The following is a 27,001-nucleotide window of genomic DNA, read 5'->3' as shown; positions in this document are numbered from 1 at the left end:
CTCCTTCAATGCCTCCAGCTTCTTCTGCAAAAGCCTGATGAGGGGAATGACCTGACTCAGGCTGGCAGTGTCTGAACTGACTTCACGTGTGGCAAGTTCAAAAGGTTGCAGAACCTTGCACAACGTTGAAATCATTCTCCACTGCGCTTGAGACAGGTGCATTCCACCTCCTTTGCCTATATCGTGGCCAGATGTATAGGCTTGAATGGCCTTTTGCTGCTCCTCCATCCTCTGAAGCATATAGAGGGTTGAATTCCACCTCGTTACCACCTCTTGCTTCAGATGATGGCAGGGCAGGTTCAGGTGTTTTCAGTGGTGCTCCAGTCTTCTGTACGCGGTGCCTGTACGCCGAAAGTGGCCCGCAATTCTTCTGGCCACCGACAGCATCTCTTGCACGCCCCTGTCGTTTTTTAAATAATTCTGCACCACCAAATTCAAGGTATGTGCAAAACATGGGACGTGATGGAATTTGCCCAGATGTAATGCACGCACAATATTGCTGGCGTTGTCCGATGCCACAAATCCCCAGTAGAGTCCAATTGGGGTAAGCCATTCTGCAATGATCTTCCTCAGTTGCCGTAAGAGGTTTTCAGCTGTGTGCGTATTCTGGAAAGCTGTGATACAAAGCGTAGCCTGCCTAGGAACGAGTTGGCGTTTGCGAGATGCTGCTACTGGTGCCGCCGCTGCTGTTCTTGCAGCGGGAGGCAATACATCTACCCAGTGGGCTGTCACAGTCATGTAGTCCTGAGTCTGCCCTGCTCCACTTGTCCACATGTCTGTGGTTAAGTGGACATTGGGTACAACTGCATTTTTTAGGACACTGGTGAGTCTTTTTCTGACGTCCGTGTACATTCTCGGTATCGCCTGCCTAGAGAAGTGGAACCTAGATGGTATTTGGTAACAGGGGCACACTACCTCAAGCAATTGTCTAGTTCCCCGTGAACTAACGGCGGATACTGGATGCACGTCTAACACCAACATAGTTGTCAAGGCCTCAGATATCCGCTTTGCAACAGGATGACTGCTGTGATATTTCATCTTCCTCGCAAAGGACTGTTGGACAGTCAATTGCTTACTGGAAGTAGTACAAGTGGTCTTCCGACTTCCCCTCTGGGATGACGATCGACTCCCAGCAGCAACAACAGCAGCGCCAGCAGCAGTAGGCGTTACACTCAAGGATGCATCGGAGGAATCCCAGGCAGGAGAGGACTCGTCAGACTTGCCAGTGACATGGCCTGCAGGACTATTGGCTTTCCTGTGTATAGAGGAAATTGACACTGAGGGAGTTGGTGGTGTGGTTTGCGCGAGCTTGGTTACAAGAGGAAGGGATTTACTGGTCAGTGGACTGCTTCCGCTGTCGCCCAAAGTTTTTGAACTTGTCACTGACTTATTATGAATGCGCTGCAGGTGACGTATAAGGGAGGATGTTCCGAGGTGGTTAACGTCCTTACCCCTACTTATTACAGCTTGACAAAGGCAACACACGGCTTGACACCTGTAGTCCGCATTTCTGTTGAAATACTTCCATACTGAAGAGCTGATTTTTTTGGTATTTTAACCAGGCATGTCAATGGCCATATTCCTCCCACGGACAACAGGTGTCTCCCCGGGTGCCTGACTTAAACAAACCACCTCACCATCAGAATCCTCCTTGTCAATTTCCTCCCCAGTGCCAGCAACACCCATATCCTCATCCTGGTGTACTTCAACACTGACATCTTCAATTTCACTATCAGGAACTGGACTGCGGGTGCTCCTTTCAACACTTGCAGGGGGCGTGCAAATGGTGGAAGGCGCAAGCTCTTCCCGTCCAGTGTTGGGAAGGTCAGGCATCGCAACCGACACAATTGGACTCTACTTTGGGATTTGGGATTTCGAAGAACGCACAGTTCTTTGCTGTGCTTTTGCCGCAAGTCTTTTCTTTTTTCTAGCGAGAGGATGAGTGCTTCCATCCTCATGTGAAGCTGAACCACTAGCCATGAACATAGGCCAGGGCCTCAGCCGTTCCTTGCCACTCCGTGTCGTAAATGGGATATTGGCAAGTTTACGCTTCTCCACAGACGCTTTCAATTTTGATTTTTGGGTCATTTTTTTACTGATATTTTGTGTTTTGGATTTTACATGCTCTGTACTATGACATTGGGCATCGGCCTTGGCAGACGACGTTGATGGCATTTCATCGTCTCGGCCATGACTAGTGGCAGCAGCTTCAGCACGAGGTGGAAGTGGATCTTGATCTTTCCCTATTTTTTTAACCTCCACATTTTTGTTCTCCATATTTTGCGCACAACTAAAAGCCACCACAGGTATACAATGTAGATGGGTGGATAGTATACTATTATTACTTATACTTATGGACGACGAGTGACGACACAGAGGTAGGTACAGCCGTGGCCTACCGTACTGCTGCTTATATATATAATATACTGTATAACGGACCTGGTGGACACTGTCAGCAGACTGCTAAACTAGTATGAAGAAAAAAAAAACACCACAGGTATACAATGTAGATGGATGGATAGTATAGTATTATATTACTTATGGACGACGAGTGCACTGACGACACAGAGGTAGGTACAGCTGTGGCCTACCGTACTGCTGCTTATATATATAATATATTGTATAACGGACCTGGTGGACACTGTCAGCAGACTGCTAAACTAGTATGAAGAAAAAAAAAACACCACAGGTATACAATGTAGATGGATGGATAGTATAGTATTATATTACTTATGGACGACGAGTGCACTGACGACACAGAGGTAGGTACAGCCGTGGCCTACCGTACTGCTGCTTATATATATGATATACTGTATAACGGACCTGGTGGACACTGTCAGCAGACTGCTAAACTAGTATGAAGAAAAAAAAAACACCACAGGTATACAATGTAGATGGATGGATAGTATAGTATTATATTACTTATGGACGACGAGTGCACTGACGACACAGAGGTAGGTACAGCCGTGGCCTACCGTACTGCTTATATATATATAATATACTGTATAACGGACCTGGTGGACACTGTCAGCAGACTGCTAAACTAGTATGAAGAAAAGAAAAACACCACAGGTATACAATGTAGATGGATGGATAGTATAGTATTATATTACTTATGGACGACGAGTGCACTGACGACACAGAGGTAGGTACAGCCGTGGCCTACCGTACTGCTGCTTATATATATAATATACTGTATAACGGACCTGGTGGACACTGTCAGCAGACTGCTAAACTAGTATGAAGAAAAAAAAAACACCACAGGTATACAATGTAGATGGATGGATAGTATAGTATTATATTACTTATGGACGACGAGTGCACTGACGACACAGAGGTAGGTACAGCCGTGGCCTACCGTACTGCTGCTTATATATATAATATACTGTATAACGGACCTGGTGGACACTGTCAGCAGACTGCTAAACTAGTGTGAAGAAAAAAAAAACACCACAGGTATACAATGTAGATGGATGGATAGTATAGTATTATATTACTTATGGATGACGAGTGCACTGACGACACAGAGGTAGGTACAGCCGTGGCCTACCGTACTGCTGCTTATATATAATATACTGTATAACGGACCTGGTGGACACTGTCAGCAGACTGCTAAACTAGTATGAAGAAAAAAACAACAACACAGGTATACAATGTAGATGGATGGATAGTATAGTATTATATTACTTATGGACGACGAGTGCACTGACGACACAGAGGTAGGTACAGCCGTGGCCTACCGTACTGCTGCTTATATATATAATATACTGTATAACGGGCCTGGTGGACACTGTCAGCAGACTGCTAAACTAGTATGAAGAAGAAAAAAAAAACACAGGAGTGTTTTTCAGGCAGACAAACGTATACTGGACTGGTGGTCACTGTCAGCAAAACTGTGCACTGTACTCCTGCTATAACTGCTCCCCAGTCCCCACAATTAGGCAGTGTGAGCAGAGCAGTGCACTCAGCACAGATATATCATGCAGCAGTGCAGCACACTAAGTGAGCACAGATATTGTGGTCGGAGCGTTTTTTTCAGGCAGAGAAACAAAGGATTAAACTCACTGGTGGTATAATCAAAACCCTGCACTGTACTCCCTAACAGCTGCTCCCCATCCCCAATCCTCCCCACAATTATAACTAACTAAGTCACTCTGTGTTCTACTATAACGGAGAGGACGCCAGCCACGTCCTCTCCCTATCAATCTCAATGCACGTGTAAAAATGGCGGCGACGCGCGGCTCCTTATATAGAATCCGAGTCTCGCGAGAATCCGACAGCGGGATGATGACGTTCGGGCGCGCTCGGGTTAACCGAGCAAGACGGGAGGATCCGAGTCGCTCGGACCCGTGTAAAAAAAAGGTGAAGTTCGGGCGGGTCGGATTCCGAGGATCCGAACCCGCTCATCACTAATATATATATATATATATATATATATATACTGCTCAAAAAAATAAAGGGAACACTAAAATAACACATCCTAGATCTGAATGAATGAAATATTCTTATTAAATACTTTGTTCTTTACATAGTTGAATGTGCTGACAACAAAATCACACAAAAATTATCAATGGAAATCAAATTTATTAACCCATGGAGGTCTGGATTTGGAGTCACACTCAAAATTAAAGCGGAAAAACACACTACAGGCTGATCTAACGTTGATGCAATGTCCTTAAAACAAGTCAAAATGAGGCTCAGTAGTGTGTGTGGCCTCCACGTGCCTGTATGACCTCCCTACAACGCCTGGGCATGCTCCTGATGAGATGGCGTTGGTGGATGGAGCGAGACATGATGTCCCAGATGTGCTCAATTGGATTCAGGTCTGGGGAATGGGCGGGCCAGTCCATAGCATCAGTGCCTTCGTCTTGCAGTAACTGCTGACACACTCCAGCCACATGAGGTCTAGCATTGTCTTGCATTAGGAGGAACCCAGGGCCAACCGCACCAGCATATGGTCTCACAAGGGGTCTGAGGATCTCAACTCGGTACCTAATGGCAGTCAGGCTACCTCTGGCGAGCACATGGAGGGCTGTGCGGCCCCCCAAAGAAATGCCACCCCACACCATTACTGACCCACTGCCAAACCGGTCATGCTGGAGGATGTTGCAGGCAGCAGAACGTTCTCCTTGGCATCTCCAGACTCTGTCACGTCTGTCACATGTGCTCAGTGAGAACCTGCTTTTATCTGTGAAGAGCACAGGGCGCCAGTGGCGAATTTGCCAATCTTGGTGTTCTCTGGAAAATGCCAAACGTCCTGCACGGTGTTGGGCTGTAAGCACAACCCCCACCTGTGGATGTCGGGCCCTCATACCACTCTCATGGAGTCTGTTTCTGATCGTTTGAGTAGACACATGCACATTTGTGGCTTGCTGGAGGTCATTTTGCAGGGCTCTGGCAGTGCTCCTCCTTGCACAAAGGCGGGGGTAGCGGTCCTGCTGCTGGGTTTTTGCCCTCCTATGGCCTCCTCCACGTCTCCTGATGTACTGGCCTGTCTCCTGGTAGCGCCTCCATGCTCTGGACACTACGCTGACAGACACAGCAAACCTTCTTGCCACAGCTCGCATTGATGTGCCATCCTGGATGAGCTGCACTACCTGAGCCACTTGTGTGGGTTGTAGGGAGGTCATACAGGCACGTGAAGGCCACACACACTACTGAGCCTCACTTTGACTTGTTTTAAGGACATTACATCAAAGTTGGATCAGCCTGTAGTGTGTTTTTCCACTTTAATTTTGAGGGTGACTCCAAATCCAGACCTCCATGGGTTAATAAATTTGATTTCCATTGATAATTTTTGTGTGATTTTGTTGTCAGCACATTCAACTATGTAAAGAACAAAGTACTTAATAAGAATATTTCATTCATACAGATCTAGGATGTGTTATTTTAGTGTTCCCTTTATTTTTTTGAGCAGTCTATATATATATATATATATATATATATATATACACATATGTATAGTACAAGAAAAAGGCCAGCACTCCAATGATATGGCAAAACTTGCCATGGTGCCCTCCCAGGAAACAGACACCCATATTATGCCAGCTGCAAATGGCGGTACTCAATGGTCTATATAAGTAAAGAATCACACGACTCATGAGAGTTCTTGATAATGGTGGAAACACCGAAACTTTGAGGTAAGAAGGACTTGGGTTCATGTGATTTTTTTTTACTAATATCGACCATTGAGTGTCGTCATTTGCATCTGGTATATATATATATATATATATATATATATATATACAGTTGTGCTCATAAGTTTACATACCCTAGCAAAATTTGTGATTTTCTGGCCATTTGTCAGAGAATATGAATGATAACTCACAAACTTTTCTTTCAATCATGGTTAGTGGTTGGGTGAAGCCATTTATTGTCAAACAACTGTGTTTACTCTTTTTAAATCATAATGACAACAGAAACTACCCAAATGACCCTGATCAAAAGTTTACATACCCTGGAGATTTTGACCTGATAACATGCACACAAGTTGACACAAACGGGTTTGAATGGCTACTAAAGGTAACCATACTCACCTGTGATCTGTTTGCTTGTAATCAGTGTGTGTGTATAAAAGGTCAGTGAGTTTATGGACTCCTGAAAGACCCTTGCATCTTTCATCCAGTGCTGCACTGACGTGTCTGGATTCTGAGTCATGGGGAAAGCAAAAGAATTGTCAAAGGATCTGCGGGAAAAGGTAATTGAACTGTATAAAACAGGAAAGGGATATAAAAAGATATCCAAGCAATTGAGAATGCCAATTAGCAGTGTTAAAACTCTAATTAAGAAGTGGAAAATGAGGGATTCTGTGGAAACCAAATCACGGTCAGGTAGACCAACAAAAATTTCAGCCACAACTGCCAGGAAAATTGTTCGGGATGCAAAGAAAAATCCACAAATAACTTCAGCTGAAATACAGGACTCTCTGATAAAAAGTGGTGTGGTTGTTTCAAGATGCACAATAAGGAGGCATTTGAAGAAAAATGGGCTGCATGGTTGAGTCGCCAGAAGAAAGCCATTACTACGCAAATGCCACAAAGCATCCTGCTTACAATACTCCAAACAGCACAGAGACAAGCCTCAAAACTTCTGGAACAAAGTCATTTGGAGTGATGAGACCAAAATTTTACTTTTTGGCCACAACCATAAACGTTACATTTGGAGAGGAGTCGACAAGGTCTATGATGAAAGGTACACCATTCCTACTGTGAAACATGGAGGTGGATCGCTGATGTTTTGGGGATGTGTGAGCAACAAAGGCACTAGAAACTTGGTCAAAATTGATGGCAAGATGAATGCAGCATGTTATCAGAAAATACTGGAGGAAAATTTGCACTCATCAGCCCTGGAAGCTGCGCATGGGACGTACTTGGACGTTCCAACATGACAATGATCCAAAACACAAGGCCAAGTCAACCTGTCATTGGCTACAGCAGAATAAAGTGAAGGTTCTGGAGTGGCCATCTCAGTCTCCTGACCTCAATATCATTGAGCCACTCTGGGGAGATCTCAAACGTGCAGTTCATGCAAGACAGCCCAAGAATTTACAGGAACTGGAGGCTTTTTGCCAAGAAGAATGGGCAGCTTTACCATCTGAGAAAATAAAGAGCCTCATCCACAACTACCACAAAAGACTTCAAGCTCTCATTGATGATAAAGGGGGCAATACACGGTATTAAGAACTGGGGTATGTAAACTTTCGATCAGGGTCATTTGGGTAGTTTCTGTTGTCATTCCGATTTAAAAAGAGTAAACACAGTTGTTTGACAATAATTGGCTTCACCCAACCACTAACCATGAGTGAAAGAAAAGTTTGTGAGTTATCATTCATATTCTCTGACAAATGGCCGGAAAATCTAAAAATTCTGCTAGGGTATGTAAACTTATGAGCACAAATATATATATATATATATAATGTGTATATACAGTAGATAAGATAGATATTTATACGGAAACCCCTGCTTGAAAAAATTGCGTTTGCCCCTGATTATCCATGGTCATTTAAGATTCCAGGACTCGACAGTAGGTACTCTGCATCTGCAACAAGCTAATGATGATATGATGTACTGTAGACACATGTATTAGCATGTATTATGCATATTCCATTGTGGACACTGCAGTGTAGCATATTTTCAATTGGGGACACTGATATATGGCATATTGTCAATTGGGGTTATTACTCTGTGTCATGTTATGTATTGAGGGCATCACTGTGTGCCATATGAATTTGTGGCACAGATACAGGTATGTATCATTAGTAATTGAGGGCATTACCATTTGTCATATTAACAATTTGGAGAATAGATGTGTGTTATATTATCAATTATGAGACATTTACTGTGTATCATATTATCAAGAAAAAAACAAGAAAATGGATAGAAAGTGCTGACAAACAGCAATGTATTTTTAAAAAGGTTTTTTATTTTTTTCACATAAAATATCAATATAAGAAATAGATAAATCTCAGTTGGTCAAAAAGTTACAAACACTTTTGCATGACATACCATATAACTCTTCTAACATCGGCCCTCATTCCGAGTTGTTCGCTCGCAAGGCGATTTTAGCAGTATTGCACACGCTAAGCCGCCGCCTACTGGGAGTGAATCTTAGCTTCTTAAAATTGCGAACGAAAGATTCGCAATATTGCGATTACACATCTCGTAGCAGTTTCAGAGTAGCTTCAGATTTACTCGCCATCTGCGATCAGTTCAGTGCTTATCGTTCCTGGTTTGACGTCACAAACACACCCAGCGTTCGCCCAGACTCTCCTCCGTTTCTCCAGCCACTCCCGCGTTTTTTTCCGGAAACGGTAGCGTTTTTTCCCACACGCCCATGAAACGGCCTGTTTCCGCCCAGTAACACCCATTTCCTGTCAATCACACTACGATCGCCTGAGCGAAGAAAAAGCCATGAGTAAAAATCCAAACTTCATAGCAAATTTACTTGGCGCAGTCGCAGTGCGGACATTGTGCATGCGCACTAAGCGGAAAAACCCTGCGATGCAAAGAAATTTTCCGAGCGAACGACTCGGAATGACCTCCATCACTCAAATACTTCCTGCACAGAAAGTAACTGTATACAATTTTAAACTATCACAGATTACATATATATTACTTATATATTACTACTTCCTCTTATGCATGAGACACTTTGTATCTACCATCAATTTATCAAAGACAGTCCCTTCACAGAAGTACTGTTTATATTGATATTTTTGTCATGTTATCATATTATTAGTTGGAGGCATTAAAATATGTTAATTTTTAAGACATTTGTAATTAGTTTTAGTGTTTTAAAATAAAATTTACTCAATAAAATACCTTACCTAATTGTTGGGAGGCTAACTGTGAGAAAATATTTGGTGGCCCTCTGTTCAAAGTCATTTTCTTGATATGGTACTCCAAGAAAAAAGTTTGGATGCTTCTGGTTCAACATGGTCCTGCAAGAATACTTTAAGATGCCTTCTTTCTGCTTTCACTATTCCAGCAAAGTTTTACATTAAAGTCTGCAAAAATGGGGAAATATCTTTGCAAAAGTGTAAAAGTCCAGTCTCCTACCATTTAGCATCACCTCTTTCATTTAAAAGAACTGTTATTCTCATAAAGTATTGCTTGTACCAGCCTAATTTATGGCTTTAAAGAATTGTAAGGGAGGGGAGATTGTAAATATTACATGTTTCATTTTATTAAATGTTTTGTTTTAAAAGGTTTTTTTTTTTTTTTTTTTTTTTTTTTCAAATATTGGATAAAATATGCTTAGAATTGGACTTCACTGAACTGCAAGTGAAATGGTGAAAAAGTTTCCATTAAAAGTGTAAAAATAATCACTATTTTCACCATTGCAAACTGGGGTGAAATTCAGTCTGGTTGGAGAGTGCAAGTGGCTTTTCCTCCTATCAACTGCTGCAGACTTATGCTCCTGCATAATTATAGTCATCTTGCTTGATATCTAAACAAATGTGTGCAAATTTAGGTGCCCAATGCCATCAAAGATGGTTTTTCACTGCCTTATTTGTTTTGTGGTTTCCTGTATTTCCTAGATGCACGGTATGCAGTGTTTTTTGAACTGTATATTATATCAGGGGGTACTGCGGGCACAGTAGTCCTGGGCCTGGCCTCTCTAACAGAGAGGGAAGGGCCCGGGCTGCTCATCCCGGTCCCAATCCTCCAGCTCTATTAAAAATATCCCTCTCAAGATCCCTTTCAAGATGGCCACCGCGTCAGAGGAGACAGTTAATAAAGATACTAGAGGATGCTCTAGTACAGTGGATCCCATATTATTTTGAGTCATGGCACTCTAGAGTATCAGAATTGTTTTCACGGCACCGCTAGGCCAAAAGTTTCTTATTGAGAAATTCAGACAAAAATATTAAATTAAGTAATTTGTGTTTATATATTATCCTTAGGTTCAGTTATGAGGTGAGGGACAGGGTTCATGTCTGTTTGTCCACATATTTTATGATTGTAATCCACAAGCACTGGTTTTGTCTATTAAATTTACCATAAATAATTTTAAATTGGTCCTAGGCCACCTGCTCAGGGCACCCCTGCAAGTACCATAAGGCACCCCAGGGTGCCACAGCACACAGTTTGAGAACCACTGCTCTAGTATCTTTAATAACTGTCTCATCTCCGGCTGCGACCCTTTTTGGAGGAACATTTTCAATAGTTTTTTTTACTTGAAGTTGTGGAACTGCGGAACAGTCTGCTGCGACTATGTTGGCAACGGCTGCGGCGGCAGGGAGGGGTGATTCCCTGACAACAAACAACTCCTGACAACGAGCAGAACCCATGACAACGAGCAGGTACCGCATTTAATGATGACAAGGGCATTACTGTGTGGGGCATAATATGGTGATAGGAGCATAACTGTGGGGCCACATTAATTTTTTTTAACATATATATATATATATATATATATATATATTTTTTTTTTTTTATTATTATTATTTTTTGTCTTTTTTTTGGGGGGGGGGGGAGTGAATTTTGTCAGTCTTGGGCCCCTATTTATCAAGGCTGTTTTATATAAAACTATGCAGAAACTTAGCTTTTCTGAGTTTTGCACTGATGATTTACACTACCTCAGATAGGGTTGGGTTCATTATGTCGACAGTCAGGATGCCGGTGGTAACAAAGATCATTAAGATGACAAGAAGTTCTTGAGTTGTGAATAGTAGAAAGGAAGTTTCACTATCAGCACAAGAAAGTGTTCTTTATACCCTTTTCCACCTGAGTTCCACCTTTCCATTCCGAGTTGATCGCTAGTGAAAAATGTTCGCAGCACAGCGATTAAGTGAAAAAGCGGCACTTTTGCGCATGCATATGCGGCGCAGTGCGCACGCGCGACGTACTTTCACAATGGCCGATGTATATTTACACAAGGTCTAGCGACGCTTTTCAGTCGCAATGCCAGCCGCAGAGTGTTTGACAGGAAAGGGGCGTTTCTGGGTGTCAACTGACCGTTTTCAGGGAGTGTTCCAAAAAACGCAGGCGTGCCAGGAAAAACGCAGGCGTGGCTGGCCGAACGCAGGGCGTGTTTGTGACGTCAAATCCGTAACTGAACAGTCTGAAGTGATCGCAAGCTAGGAGTAGGTCTGGAGCTACTCTGAAACTGCACTTTTTTTTTTAAGCTGCTCTTCGATCCTTTCGCACTTCTGCTAAGCTAAAATACACTCCCAGTGGGCGGCGGCTTAGCATTTGCACAGCTGCTAAAAACTGCTAGCGAGCGAACATCTCGGAATGACCCCCCATGTCAGATCCAGGATGTTTAATCCTGCTACAACCCGTGTCGGCACCCCCGTTTCCACTGCACTTTGACACGGGTTATTCCCATGTTGGATCTGTTTACACCTAACCCGGGTAAGCTCTGTAAAAGCCTATTGATGTCATTACAAATGGACTTTTTACTGTCTCATCAAGATGATGTAATCAAAAGGACCAAAAGGGAGGGGTGGGGCCTGCTCACAGCATTGCAGCAATGGATGCCGATGCAGTAGCTGTGTCTAGCATGGAGTCGCAGACTGTTTGCAGTTTACTGCTGCTTATTTCTGCTACAGACAGCTTGATGCAGATTCTGACCTTGTGCTACCTACTGCTGAGATGGAGAAGGAGGGCTCAATTCTTTGCCGAAAGGGCTACCTATCGACGCAAATATTTGAAAAGGAGGAGAGCGCTAATATCATCCACTGTTATTTCTCTCATAACAATGAGCTCTACACCAAGCCGAAGGATGTGGGTGAGAGATCACAGACATGGAGAAGCATTCATGCAGACCATTATAGCATATCAGGAGGAGCAGTGGATGGAAAATTTCTGGATGTCTTGTGCTACATTCCACTATGTTTTGGAACTGCTGTCCCCCACAATCACCAAGCAGACCACCAGGTTCCGGAAGGCCATTGAACCGACCAGGAGATTAGCGATTGCTCTCTTGTGGTATGCTACCCCTGGAGAGTATCGCACAGTTTCCAGTTTATTTGGAGTAGGGATTGGCACGGTCTGCAAGATTGTCTACCAGGTCACGCGGGCATTGCTGGATACCATGTACAATCGCTTTATTTCCTTGCCACAAGGACAGCGGCTAGATGCGACTATAAAAGGATTTAAGAAGCATGGCTACCCACAGTGTGCTGGTGCCATAGATGGGACCCACATCCCCATCTCACCCCCCGTGGCAACCCAGCAGACTACTACAATCGCAAGGGTTGGCATTCAATTGTTCTGCAAGCTGTAGTGGACCACAAATACTGGTAAGCACTGTTTCACTAATATTTTTGAAATAGGCTTGGGCTGTTTTATGAAAATGCATAAACTGTAAATTACCTTTATATTTAGTTTCACAGAAGTCTTCATAGGGTGGCCCGGATGGTCACATGATGCAAGGGTTCTCGCCAACTCCGATCTTTACGGTATTGCTGAGGACACGCTTGGTGGATGGCTTTTCCCTCGAGAGGTAAGATTATTTACTCCTTAAACTAATGTTTGCCCATAAACCAATAGTCATGTTTTACCCCTGTAATAATATTAATGTTTTATCAACAGAAATCGTGATCGTACATGGTGGGGACATCCCGGTTCACCTCATTGGTGATGCTGCATACCCATTACAGCGCTGGCTAATGAAGGGCTACACCCAGCATGTTCACTTATCTCCCGAACAGACATCATATACCCATGCCCTAAGTTCGGCCCGTATGACAGTGGAGAATGCGTTTGGGCATTTAAAAGGATGCTGGCACTGCCTCATGAAGAGGAATGATGTGGACTTGAAAATCATGCCAGATATAGTAGCAGCCTGCTGTATTCTCTATAACATATGAGATTCAAAAGGAAAACTTTCTCCCCGAGTGGAATGTACATGATCATGGGGCGGGGGTCACTGTACATGATGCACCAGGCTTGGTGGGGGGCCATGACACTGCCAGCGAGTGCATAATGGCCACCATTGCAGCCAATCTTACCTCAATGTTACAATAGATAAAGACAGACAAGTTTTTGTGTGCAAACAGGTTTGTGTTTATTTTGTTTTCTACAATTTCTCTGTTATAAAAATGGTTCAAAAGTTAAAAGTTATATGTTTGATCGTAAACATTTTCTGAGGTAACAATATAAAATATTGAAGTGCAAACAGAACACTCTGTAAAATTCCCCATAACGCAAGGGGTTTTCAACATGTGGACCTCCAGCTGTTGTGGAACTACATGTCCCAGCATGCCTTGCTATGTATTTCCACAACAGCTAGAGGGCCACATGTTGAAGACAACTGCCCTGAGGTAACAATATAAAAGTGTAAAGAGCAAACAGGGCACTCTGCAAAAAAACCCTAATGGTTGGATTTGTAGGTGTCAGGGTAGCCCCAATATTTGGATCCCAATGTCACACATTTTCTGAGGTAACAATATAAAATTATAAAAGTGTTAAGTGCTAGCAGGGCACTCTGCAAAAAAAACGTAATGGTTGGAATTATAGGTATCAGGGTAAAGTGTAAAGTGCAAACAGAACCTTAAATCACAAACATTGTTCTATCAGCCACTGCCCTAAGGCAGTTGTCTATATACCCGATATTCTGAGGATTGCGGGATTTGTGTTGGGGGATTTGAGGGAGGCTCATAGTTGTATGGACCATATGGGTGCTGTGGGTAGGCTGTGTCTTGCTGTTGTGCTTGTGTGGTATTCCCTATAGTACGTGCAAACGTGCGTTCAAAAATGTCATCTGCCTATCATGCATGGTCATACACTGCGTCATAAAAGATTGATGCATTTCCTTTTCCGACGCAAGAAATCTCTCAAGTCATGCATCTTCCTGGGCATTGAGCTCACTATTCGCCTCACGCAGGTGATCCACGATAATGGACGTAATTGCTCTGACCGTTTGTTCTGTTTTGTTTAGTTTCTTTTTCTGCTGTGGAACGTTGTAGACTGTGAAGGGGATGAAAAAAAAATGTAATCAACAATATAAAAATAGCAGTGGTAGCATATACGTGTTTGTGGCCTTCTCCTACCTGCACACTAGCTATACTCTGCAACATTACCATGCTTTTACATAGATTTTGTATAGGGACTGCTGCAACTGTATTTGTAATGGTAATACTTACTATTTGAGCGCAAAGTCGTGGTCTTGGGGGGTTGCGACGTCTCCGCCTGAGACTGTGGTACGTCCTCAATAGTGGCACTGATGGAATCATCGTTGGCGGTTGATTCTTCGAAACTGCTGTCCGATATAAGCAGCGGGGATGATGGGCTGCATTGTGAGCTGGGAAGGCTGTGCTGTGTTTCGTCACGGTCCTCGTCTACTGACATCTGGCGACTGGCAGAGCTGGATGACGATAGTGCTATGGGATTTGTTATCACAGTTTTGCAGAAGACACTATAGCTTAGGTCATAATATGCCCATTCCATACGCCCAGCGCCACTTTTCTTGCGGTTATGGTCGTGTACTTTGGTAAATTGTCTGCGTAGTGCCTTCAATTTGTTAACGACTTGTTGCTGGTTTTTTTGGGTGCCCCTTTCTGCCAGCATAAGGGATATGTTCTTATAGACGACAGCATCCTTAACTGTTCCAGTCAGCTGCCTTCTAATTTCTTCCTCTCCCCGAATATTAAGCAGCTCTTTGATCTCTGTGTCTGACCAGGCATGGGTAGCCACGTTGTTGTGCTGGATCTTCTGCTGCTGCTGTATATTGTCTGTTTGTTTGAGCTGCTGGAATAAAAAATATATGTACTGTATGTGCCCAGCGTGACTTCTTTGTTACTGCCTCAATGCCTGCATGTGCCCAGCGTAGCGATGTTTGCAAGCTGCTGCAATACCTGTGTACAGCGACTTGCATCCGCGTTTTTTTTTGCACGCTGCTGCGGTCCTGTATATGCCCAGCGTGTCTCCCAGGGATGACATCATCTTCCTGTGCCCCAGAAGCACCAATCAGTGTATCTGAGTGTTACTCGTGTCTGAAAACACATGTAATGACCGTTTCCACTGCACACTTACTTGTGTCATTACCGTGTTCTACCCAGGTAGCTATCCGGGTAAGATTCCCAGGTCACTAAACCCGTGTTGAGCCGTTTCCACCTACTAAAAACCCGTGTCGGTGCGCGCCCCCGTGCAAAAACACGGGTAAAAAAAGCTAGTGGATAAGGGGTATTACTGTAAGAGTAGCTGAGCAGCAGTGTTCTTTACTGTATGAGGTGGCTGTGTCAAATTCACTATCACCACTTAAAATGTCATGCCTGGATTGGTAAATGTAATTAATAGGGACATTCTAGTAGTAATTGATACAAGGAATTGCATATTGCATACAACTGACCATTATTTCAGGGGGTATCAGTGATTCTGAGTCGCACACAAATTGGCTGCATGTACGAATGACCGTGGCTGCCAGATGTATTACTGTATGCAAATGCAGATATCTGCACAGCTTTATGCATATAGCAACACTGCACACTGGGGGTAATTCCGAGTTGTTCGCTCGCAAGCTGCTTTTAGCAGCTTTGCACACGCTAAGCCGCCGCCTACTGGGAGTGAATCTTAGCTTAGCAAAATTGCGAACGAAAGATTAGCAGAATTGCGAATAGACAGTTCTTAGCAGTTTCTGAGTAGCTCCACACTTACTCGGCATCTGCGATCAGTTCAGTCAGTTTCGTTCTTGGTTTGACATCACAAACACACCCAGCGTTCGCCCAGACACTCCTCCGTTTCTCCAGCCACTCCCGCGTTTTTCCCAGAAACGGTAGCGTTTTTTCACACACTCCCATAAAACAGCCAGTTTCCGCCCAGAAACACCCACTTCCTGTCAATCACACTCCGATCACCAGAACGAATAAAAAACCTCGTAATGCCGTGAGTAAAATTCCTAACTGCATAGCAAATTTACTTGGCACAGTCGCACTGCGGACATTGCGCATGCGCATTAGCGACTAATCGCTCCGTTGCGAGAAAAAAATAACGAGCGAACAACGCGGAATGATCCCCACTGTTTTTCTGTCTGCAGGCTGCAGCCATTATCAGTAGTATGGCCATTATCTCCTGCCGCATATTGTGCAAGAGATCTGTCTGAAAAAGGCTTCCCTTCACCATACACACACAAATTCCAAAATGGATGTCTTATGAGCATCCACAACATAGTCATTGTGTTACCAACCAGAAGCGCCTATTCATGGATTGAGAGATAAAGTCATGATTCGCTCCTGTGCATGTGCAGTTTGCTAAAATTCCCGAGATGTGGTGGCACTGAGAGCTTTATGAGCAGTGTATTTGGCATCCTTACTACGCTTATGCCATTAATAACTACTGGGCATCTTAATGTGTGTTATAACTACTGATTTAATGGTATATATTAGTGGTCAATGCTGCAACTGATCGGCATTAAAATTATAATTTTAGATCATGCTAGGCAAGAAGTAGGTGGGCACTGACAATGGTATGTTAGATGTTGATGGCCATTATAACTAGCCTATTTTATCTTGCTGTCATGTGGGGTGTCCTTCACCCTTGTTGCGTGTACCAAGGAAGCAGCTGAATTTGGAGTAGCAGATGTAATGTAGATAATATAAATTCTTATGTGCCCATGCCCTTGTAATTAGTTTGTTAGCGTGTGATACAGATCATTTAATGATGATGATGATCTGTTAATACTTTAAAATCAAAATCAAGTTATATGTGCTGAGAATGTGTACATAGCAATCACATATTTAAAAATTATACCTGTGTCAAAATATATATCAATAAACGCATACATAGTGTTACAAAAAGTAATTTTATCTGTAAAATATCACCAAACAGACTTTTTTATGATAAAGTATGAACTTCAAAGAGTGCATGTGAGATTATTATTATTATTTTTTTTTTAAAGTATGTATTAGGGGCCTAATTTGGCATGAGTTGTAGTTTTGCGAAAATTCTCAAAACTACAACTCCTTCCACTAGCGTGTGGGGGTGGGCGCCCAGTACAGGGCAAGGCCAACCCGCATGCTGGGTCTTTCCCGCCCGCTAAAATGCAAGTGCTTCGCTAAACAGTGAAGTGCTTGTATCTTTAGGGCAGCCCTCTGTCTTCACACACCTAGCTGCGAAGGTAGCAGCCTGGCCACCATGTTTCGGGTCACAGTGGCTGCATGTGATGTTAGGCTAGCCGCCATGGCCCACCCCCACCCTGCAAATGATCCTGACACCCCCCCATTTGCCCCCCCAATGCCGCGTTAACGTCCAAAATATGCTGTGACGCTGCCCCATCACCTCCCACCCCACACCTGCTGGCATTTAGACTGCAATCTGCAGTTTAAGTCCTTGAATATGCGCGCAGTGGCGTGTGTGCATGTGCGAAAGTGCGGAAATCACCATATAGCGATTTCCACACTATAACGTATCTCCTCTATGGGTCAGATACCAGACACTCGAATCATACATTGTTACTTTATTAGGTTGTCAACAGAACCACTGTAGAACATGGGTGCTTGGTTCGCTTCTATAGAAACTACACAAAGACTCGCCTTCCTATCAATCATAGTGGGTTGTTATGATCCCCGTCCCCCAATCCCCCCATCCCTTCGTCCCTTCCTCTTGTTGGTATAATGAGTACAGTTCCTGCCAGTGATTGGAATGGCATTGTAACTCTGTATTCATTCACCAACCTACAATTAAGTCATCTATCCCAGAGCTTTTTTTTATTGTGTTTTGCCTTTACTAGACTTTGTTCTCGTTGAGTTTTTGACACTCCTCTATCATATGTACTGTACAGTGCATTAATGTGGTGTATATGGGCAGGATCGCCATCACATGCTTGATTGTTATACATTTGTAACATTATACTGAATTCCCAAGACTGTGGTGTATCTGGAACTTTGTCATGCATGCACTATGAGTATTTACTATACAGAATATTGGGTGTAGTATGTTATGCCGGCGCTTGGGATCCCGGAGCCCAGCATAGCGGCGGGATCTCGACCGCCGGCGTGCAGGCAGCGGGGAGAGCAGAAAAGAGCCCCTTGCGGGCTCGCTGCGCTCGCCACAATATTTATTCTTCCTCCAGGGGAATCGTGGACACCCCAAGAGGGAGAATAGTTGTAGGTATGTGGCTGTCGGAATTCCGGCATCGGTATGGTGAACGCTGGGATCCCGACAGCCGGCATATCAAATGCCTCCCCAGAATATTTATAAAGAGGCCCAGACCATGCACTCTCTAATGGTTAGCCAGTCCTCTGTGGTGACTAGCCACACCCCCCACTGGTGGCTTATGACCACTGCTGTTGGGCCCTTCATGCCCCAGTCCAACTCTGCCTACAGTATGTACAGTATATTTTTTCAAACTAACAATGTTTCCATGTGCGCTTCTGCCTTGAAGAGAGCATAATATATTGGCTCATTGCAGATAAATGGTATGGTACCAGCTTCAATAAATGAGACATACTGCTCACATGCAGCTTCCTTCTATACAGTAGATGTGCTTCTGAGGAAATTATATATACTGTAAGGGAGCAATCCAGGGATCAGTACAAGGCATTGGGTGCAAAAGCATCGCACAGCGGCGATGCCTTTGCAATGACTGAGTAGCTCCCTGGCAGCACAGCTCCTGCATGCTGGCAGGCAGCTACCCGCCACGTCCCAGTGGCTGCTTGTGATGTCTACCCGACCCCGCAACAGTCCGGACACGCCTGCATTGTCCGGACCGCAAAGTGCTTCAGACCGCGATCGCTCCCGCTGCATCGATCCAGTCCGAATTAGGCCCCATGGTTCCATACATGAGTTGATGAGTTGGGGAGCTAATATTATGGTGTTTGTGAGTTTTTAAAGTTTTTCACCTTCACTGAGGTGCCAGTGATTGGGTCTCATAAAAAGATTTATTTTACGCCTTTCAGCCACACTCTTGCAGATCAGCAAGGATGTCATTATTTACATGTTGTTAGCTGTTACTGGAAGGCACAAGTACTTAAGTCCATTTTAAATTATAGGCACATTGGGCAAATGCCCAGAGCCCCTTAATTCTAGGGGCCTTCAAGTAGGGGTGTGCCTGGCCAGAGGGTATCTCCTTCTCAGGACAGTGCCTTCTGATCTTCTTGGGAGGCAGGTAGACAATTCTGCTTGGCCGCTGTGATTGTTAATTACATCCAATCAGGCAGCATTCTTTATCTGCCTCCCAGGCTGCAGCAAGACACAGAATGGTAGTCAGCTTGCTGATTGGTGGATGGCTGAAAATATCCAGCAATCAGAGTGCTGACAGCCATTCATTGTATGGAAGCACGTGGAGAGATTGGTGCAAGACCACAGGAGGAGGCTAGGGGTCCCAGTGTATTGCTTTGCCCAGGACCTTCAATGCTGTTAAAACAGCCCTGTAACACTTACCGTAGTACTATGTTAAACATTGCCTGACCTATGTGCCAGCATTTGGTGACAATCGTATATGACCTGTTTCACATGTTGGCAGTCAAAACACAGGAGCGGTGGGACGTATATCCAATTAATGGAGCCAGAGCAGGCAAATTACTCTGCTTTTGACCTGTTCTTGGTGCAGGAAAATGCAACTAACTGTGGAAGTTCTTTGGCGCGAAGGATAGAACAGATTCCTGACACTGCTGGCAACCTCTTTCAGGGCTTGTTACAGTTTAAAAAGTAGTCCCAAAGATGTGTGCTCCATTTAGCACAAGATGCATAACAAACAGGGTTAGGATGGCCTATAGGTGTACAGGAGAAACCCCTGGTGGGTCCCAGAGGCGTCACTGACCTCTTTTGTACCTCGTGCGGCAGGGGGCATGGCTTCGTGGGGCGACCCGCGGGAGGGGCGTGGCTTCACGGCAGGGAGCATGGCTAAGTGCTCCAACCCGCATTTTCGTCACTCCGGGGGTCCGGGAGCTGTGGCCTGCCCACGGAGACTGGCGTATCTGCAGTGCCAGCTCCTACATGGTGACAGGAGCCGGGTTGCTGCTCGTAATGTTACAATGCAGCACCCAGCTCCTTTCACTGAGCAGGAGCCGCCACTTTGGTGTCACCCCTCGGCGGATGACACCCGGGTGCGGGCCGCACCCCCCGCACCAACCCTGTGACGCCACTGGTGGGTCCCACTGCTTCTCCTGTAGGGATCAGGTTCCAGACTGTGCACTTATTATATTATAATTACAATTGGTGTATTCTCTACAGTGCTGTCCTGTTATAATCTGGTACCTTATTATGCATGCACTATCAGTATTATATCTATCTATATATATATATATATATATATATATATATATATATGTATATACAGTGCTCGAAGTGGGCCGTTATACAACAGTTTGGCATACCGGCACTTCTTCGAGCACTGAGTCAGTCTGCCCCCATCGCCGCATTGAGCTCTCGCTCCTATGACTACAGCGCTACTATTTCAAATCTGCCGCGGACCGGCAGCCAATTAGGAGCGGCCGCTCCTGATTGGCTGCAAGTACGCAGCAGATTTGAAATAGTAGTGCTGCGGTCATAGGAGCTGCAGTGCCTCCAACCACAGCCTCCTCCTCCTTTAACCGCTGCCCTCTGCCTGCTCCTCTGCTACACCGCTGCCCTGCCACCACCCTCAGTCCTTCTCTACACCTCTGCCTCCTCCGCACCATGCCGACCACAGCCTCCTCATCCACCGCACCACAGACCACAACATCCTTAGCACCGCCACTGCTAAATATGTAATCTTACCCTGCTGCCTTTCTCTCTCCCTAGTCCCTACTGTATGCCCTTGCTGTCCCTCTCTCTGTCCCTGCTGTCACTTTCCCTGTCCCTCTGTCACTCTCCCTGTCCCTACAGTATGTCCCTGCTGTCACTCTCCCTGTCCCTCTGTCACTCTCTCTGTCCCTATGTCCCTGCTGTCACTCTCCCTGAATTTTGTCTCATTCCATGTAGCATAATGTGAATTTAGGCTCATTCTGTGTGCTATAATGCGAATTTCAGGTCATTCTGTGTGCTATAATGTGAATTTCAGCTCATACTGTGTGGTATAATGTGAAAGGGGCACCAGTACTAGACAGTATAAGGGGTGCATAATGTGTATAAGGGGTATATTGTGTGGTAAACTATATTGAAGGACACACCCCATTTTGAGTGGCCATGCCCCTTTTCCGGAGCGCGTGCACGCCTTTGGCATGCGCACAATTGCAACCTTCACTTTTCCATACCCCCACTTCAAAATTTCCACTTCGACCACTGTGTGTGTGTGTATATATATATATATATATATATATATAATATCCTCTGCGGCTGCACTCCAACTTGTATAATAACTGGACTCCATGAGTGCCGGATCTTGAATGAGATAGATGATAGATAGATAGATAGATAGATAGATAGATAGATAGATAGATAGATAGATAGATAGATAGATTTATCAAGGAGCCCAGGCCATGCACTCTCTAATGGTTCCTCAAGCCTCTGTGATGATTTGCCACACCCTGTCTGGAGATTGGCCACATACGTAAATATGGGCCCATGCCACTGCATTCCCTTACCACTGTGGTCTCACCAATTTTAGTGTAAGCTCATTTGGGCAGGGACATCTTTACTTCTTTGTTTCATATCGATGCTATGTAAAATGTCATGATAGAATCATAAACAGTTAAAAATTCAGATAAAGTAGTCCCTCCTCCTCCTCACTTCCATTGTATTAGCTGGCAAAGCTTCCCTACACCCTCCACAGCCTTACAGATAAGCCAGTCCCACTCCTGCTGCAAGCAACCAAACAAGCCTCCTACTGGAGACCTAGACTAGACCTATCATAGACAGGAAGCACTGTTGTTGTGTTCAGTTTTGTCAGTAACATTGTGGCAAAATGAAACCTGATAAAGAAGCAATAGAAAAAAAAGCTGCAAGTTTTAAAAGAATCACTTGCTACTTGTTGCTTACACAACACACATATGGACACATGCAATTGTAGAACATTCAAGATTGCCTAAAAATTTGATGCGATTATGGATAACATCTTCCTCAATATATGCCAAATGTAATAGGGTGCCTTACTAAATGTTGCCACTTTACATCTGACTTCTAACTTGCCGAAATCTATGAAGTTACAGACTCCCTCTCCCTATTACATAGACCTAACCCTATATATTGCATACCCTACAACCTCTCTGAGCTAAAAACTGGTACAGATGACTAAAGGGATGTGGCCATGGAAAAGGGGGCGTGTCCCTGCAGCGCTGCTTTAGAAATCCGGAGACACTGCACCCGGTACAAAGTCCCTATTTGCCGGTACAGACCATACATAATGGTACTGTACCTGCTAAAACAGTTGGAGGGTGTGTATATCATATCATGAGCAACAACAGTACTGTATTTTACAATGCAGCCCTAGAATTTGAAAGCAAATATTATTCTAGTTTAGTAAAGGGACAGACACAATAAAACATAACACGACTGTTAAAGATTTATGATGGCTACTCGGTGAATAAATCAAATATATGTACCACTCTAAAATGGCAGAAGATGTAAAATATTGATCAAGACTGAATGCATATCTACTTTGACATGGGAAAAACAGTGGCAACCCGTGTTCTTGCATTATAATTACCAGGCATTAGGTAGCACTCGTCATTACTGATTCCTATTGATTGCCACCCTGTGGCTAATGTCCAGTCTTATTTTATTCCAGTGTTTGTTCAAAACTGTAAAGTGCTGCAGAATAGTTTGACACTATGTATATACATGTAGTAGTAGTAGTAATAATAATAATAATAATAATAGTCAAATAATATATTACTGGCTGGTTGTGAAGGATACCTACACCGTGCTCATATATTCAGCATAGGATCAGTTGAGCTTCCATATTGGAGTTTTAGAGTAGAGAGGAAAGTAATGAGGAGAGTAATGCCTGGAACAGTCTTACAATTAGGGCAGGCATGTCCAAACTGCGGCCCTCCAGCTGTTGAGAAACTACACATCCCAGCATGCCCTGACACAGCTTTAGCATTCTCTGACAGCAAAACTGTGTCAGGGCATGCTGGGATATGTAGTTTCACAACAGCTGGAGGGCCGCAGTTTGGACATGCCTGAATTAGGGGTGTATTTACTAATGTATAATTACTAATGTCTGGGTATATTTACTAAAGTCAGATCATAATTCTGATGATCTGACAGTAGCAATGCCCTCCCCTTCACATTCATGGCAGATCTTTTATACAGCAATATGTGCACTGGGGACACTACGTTGTGGCATAGTGTAACATTTTTCATAAGTCAAACCTGCTCTGAGGTGTGTTGTCCTCGTCTTCCCTGAGACAAAGTTGAAGAGTGTGTGAAGCAAAAGCTTGAGCGGGAGGAGAGAGCATGGGTCAGTTGACCAGGTCCTAGGTAAGTGAGATGAGGCAGTTGAGGAATATGGTTGAGTTACAGTGTAGCGCTCAGTCCTAACTTTTAGTTTTTAACTTAGGTTGAAATGATATATTCTAGGAGTGTGCTTGGTTTAGTTCAATGGGTGTTTTGGATATCTCCAATGGTATATTTTAACACTAAATAATTAAATCCCACAAATGAAATGTCCACATACAGATAATAAATGATAACGTAGGTTTATTATTGTCAATGTTACTAACAGTGAGAGTTATGAGTAACTCTTTGTCTTTATGTAGGTTGAGTGTGTGTTGTAGCCTGCGGCGTCCCGCACGGCTGCTGACACTCGTTACTGTTCAGGTCCGTGTTGAGAATATATATAAAAAAAAAAAAAAGGATATAGTGTGTGAAATAAAATAATATATATATATATATATATATATATAGGGAAAAAATGTCAAAAAACTGGAACAAAAAACGAAAGCAAAAAGCAAAAACAAAAACAAAAACAAAGCAAAACCCCAGTTTCTGGGTTTCTTCACGGTTTGGGTGTCTGGGGTTAATCAGGAAAGCGTCGGTTGCTCCGGACTAGTCTTTCTCTCTAGACTCCGCTTCACATGGCGTGTCCTTGTTCAGACACGCCTGGAAGCCGGAGGGTTCGAGAGGCTGACCTGTCTAGGGTGAAGGGGAAACTCTGTCAGTGCTCTGCGGAGCGACTTCAGGAGTGACCCCTGCCGCATACGGAGACTCACGTTCAGTTTCCTTCTGTTCCCCCGTCGCACCTCGTCACCGACTTCCTCTCTTGGTTTCTCTTCTGTTGCTAGGCAGCAGGGTTGGTTTCCGGGTTTCCCCGATCACGTGACCGGGACTCTGCTCCGTAGTAAGCGCTTGTAGTGATCTTTGTCTGTTTCAGTAATCAGATAGCAGTGTTAGCTCCAACGCGTTTCAGCCTCTAGGGCCTTCCTCTGGGAGAAGTCCAATCTGTAGTCCGGTCACCTGCAAGTGTTAGCAGCTCGTCCACACACTGAGGATCTCAGTGCGCAGATAAACCCTATAACAGCCAGTTGAGGAATATGATGACATGGGGGGAGAATAAGTAGGACATAATATAGGGGGAAATTAGGAGGGCATGATGATTAAAGGGGCATTGATGACATAAAAGTAATGCTAGTCACACATCCTTGGTGCTAGATATGCCACCTGGAGGTGTTTCCAGCCTCTGCCAAATCCCTCTTCGGAAAAAACTGTGACAATTTAGCCTACAGACTGCAATGGCTTACATTATGTCAGTCCACCTACAAAGCTATGGGGACTGCTGCTGTAATTGGAAACAGAGGGACTGCTGCAGATATCCTTGATCTGTGCTGTGGTATCCCCTTGTTAAATGCCGCCCATTGTTAAATATAAAGAAACTGGTTGCAAAAATAAACGTCCAATATGTCCAATAGTCCAATAAAAATGTAACAATTTTCCATTTTCTGTTTACACTTTTGGTAAAACTGTACTGTAGATCATTTTTGCACCATTGCTCCTGATTTTGTACTGAGCACATACATTTGCAGCCATGATTTGGATAGAATAGCGTATTATATTGATTCTCTGTCATGTACTGCGTTTCCCTCAATCTACTGTACTTTACTGTATTTGTTATTTGTCATAATAACCTGAACATGATTCGTATGACCTTTATTAAAGCGTTAGGCAACCTCTGTCCATATCAGGACATTTATCTCAATGCAGTTCTAAAACTTACAAGTATTTATTGTGTTGTAATATAAAATACCTTAGTGCTCTGTACCAGCATACAAGTTAAGGAACACCTTTACATTTCCCCATTCTTCATCCCTTGTTGTAACTAATTTAAATATATCAGGCACTGTGGTAAAATATAAACAAATATGTAGATCATTAATATTGAACATATGTCTACAGTATATCATTATTAATAACTGTGCATCATCCAGTGCATTTGCCACCTTAAAAACATTGTCTTTGCTAACAATACCTGTGCAAAATTGCAAAGCCCAGAATCGCAATAGAGAAAAATCAAAGCACTAGCACTTACTGTACTACCGCACCAGTCTGTTGTTACTGACTCACAGTGTTATGTATATTGTCAATAAATATGCAAAGTATTTCAGAAGTAAGTATTGTATTCAGAAAACAGTGTAATTTATTCTACTTTAAAGATAGGCAAACACAAATCCCACTGGGTGCAAAAGGAGGAGCAAAGCTTTGAACTGGCGCAGTAACACATAGTTTCAAATGTCAACACAGCTAAAGCACCACTTCTGGATACTTCCTGCACTACCAGGCCAGACAGAGTAGAAAGCCTGAACTTCTAAATAAAGCTTGAAATAAAATTAACCAAAACAACTACATTACATTTTAATAGTTATGTCTAAAAGATCCTGACCCTTTAACTACGAACAGCTTTTATTTACCTTATTTTACCTCTTTACATATTACTGTTCCTGCCTGCTGTATCATATATTTCACTATTTTTCTATAGCATTGCCAACACCAGATTCCTTAGGGTACTGTATATTAGTTTGAAGTTTGTTCTTATCTGTGATCTGATATTGACACTGCGGATAATCACTGTGGAGGATGAGGGGAAATCCCTTTCTCCAGTTGGTGCGGACTGAGACAAATGTTTTCAACTCTGGTTGAATCAAATACGCTGTTTTAATTGTACAGAACGTGTGCTACTTATACCTTTTTGACTAAACGTATCGGTGCACAGTATATAGATACTACAGTTTGATTGCCAGAATTTTTTTGGAGTGATTGTCCCTATTGGAGTTTCTACATCCTGATTAAATATCTTGGAGTGCTACTGTGTATTTGTAAGAGTTGCTGTATCACCTGTATGGTTCAGTATCTATCAGTCTTTGGTACTTGTGCACACAAATTTCACTTTGGAAATTAAGACACATCTGGTGTGTTATGATATTATTCCACTAGGAGGCACCTTTTTGTAAGTTTTGTATTTCAGATTACACTTTGTCACAGAAAGGTTCTACACGTTGGGCTGCTAATCTGAATATGATACATTGGCAGACGCATTTGGTGCGTGCTCATTTATAGTACATTTAATAATATTTCTAGTGCCATGGTTATTATTCTTCATATTTTATAATATATATATCTATATATATCTATATCTATATATATCTATATATATATATATATATATATATATATATATATATATATAGTTTATATGAACA

At 43.4% G+C, this 27,001-nt stretch overlaps 1 protein-coding gene across 2 annotated transcripts in view; it reads left to right on the top strand.

The window, feature by feature from the left end:
• NR4A3 (nuclear receptor subfamily 4 group A member 3) overlaps positions 1–27,001 on the top strand; it is a 112,132-nt gene that overhangs the window by 22,183 nt on the left and 62,948 nt on the right. The window lies entirely within an intron of this gene.

This window comes from Pseudophryne corroboree, chromosome 5 (genome assembly GCF_028390025.1).
Source record: "Pseudophryne corroboree isolate aPseCor3 chromosome 5, aPseCor3.hap2, whole genome shotgun sequence".
NCBI classification, from domain to species: domain Eukaryota; kingdom Metazoa; phylum Chordata; class Amphibia; order Anura; family Myobatrachidae; genus Pseudophryne; species Pseudophryne corroboree.
Note: the sequence above shows the minus strand (reverse complement) of the source record. Positions and strands in the feature narration are given on the sequence as shown.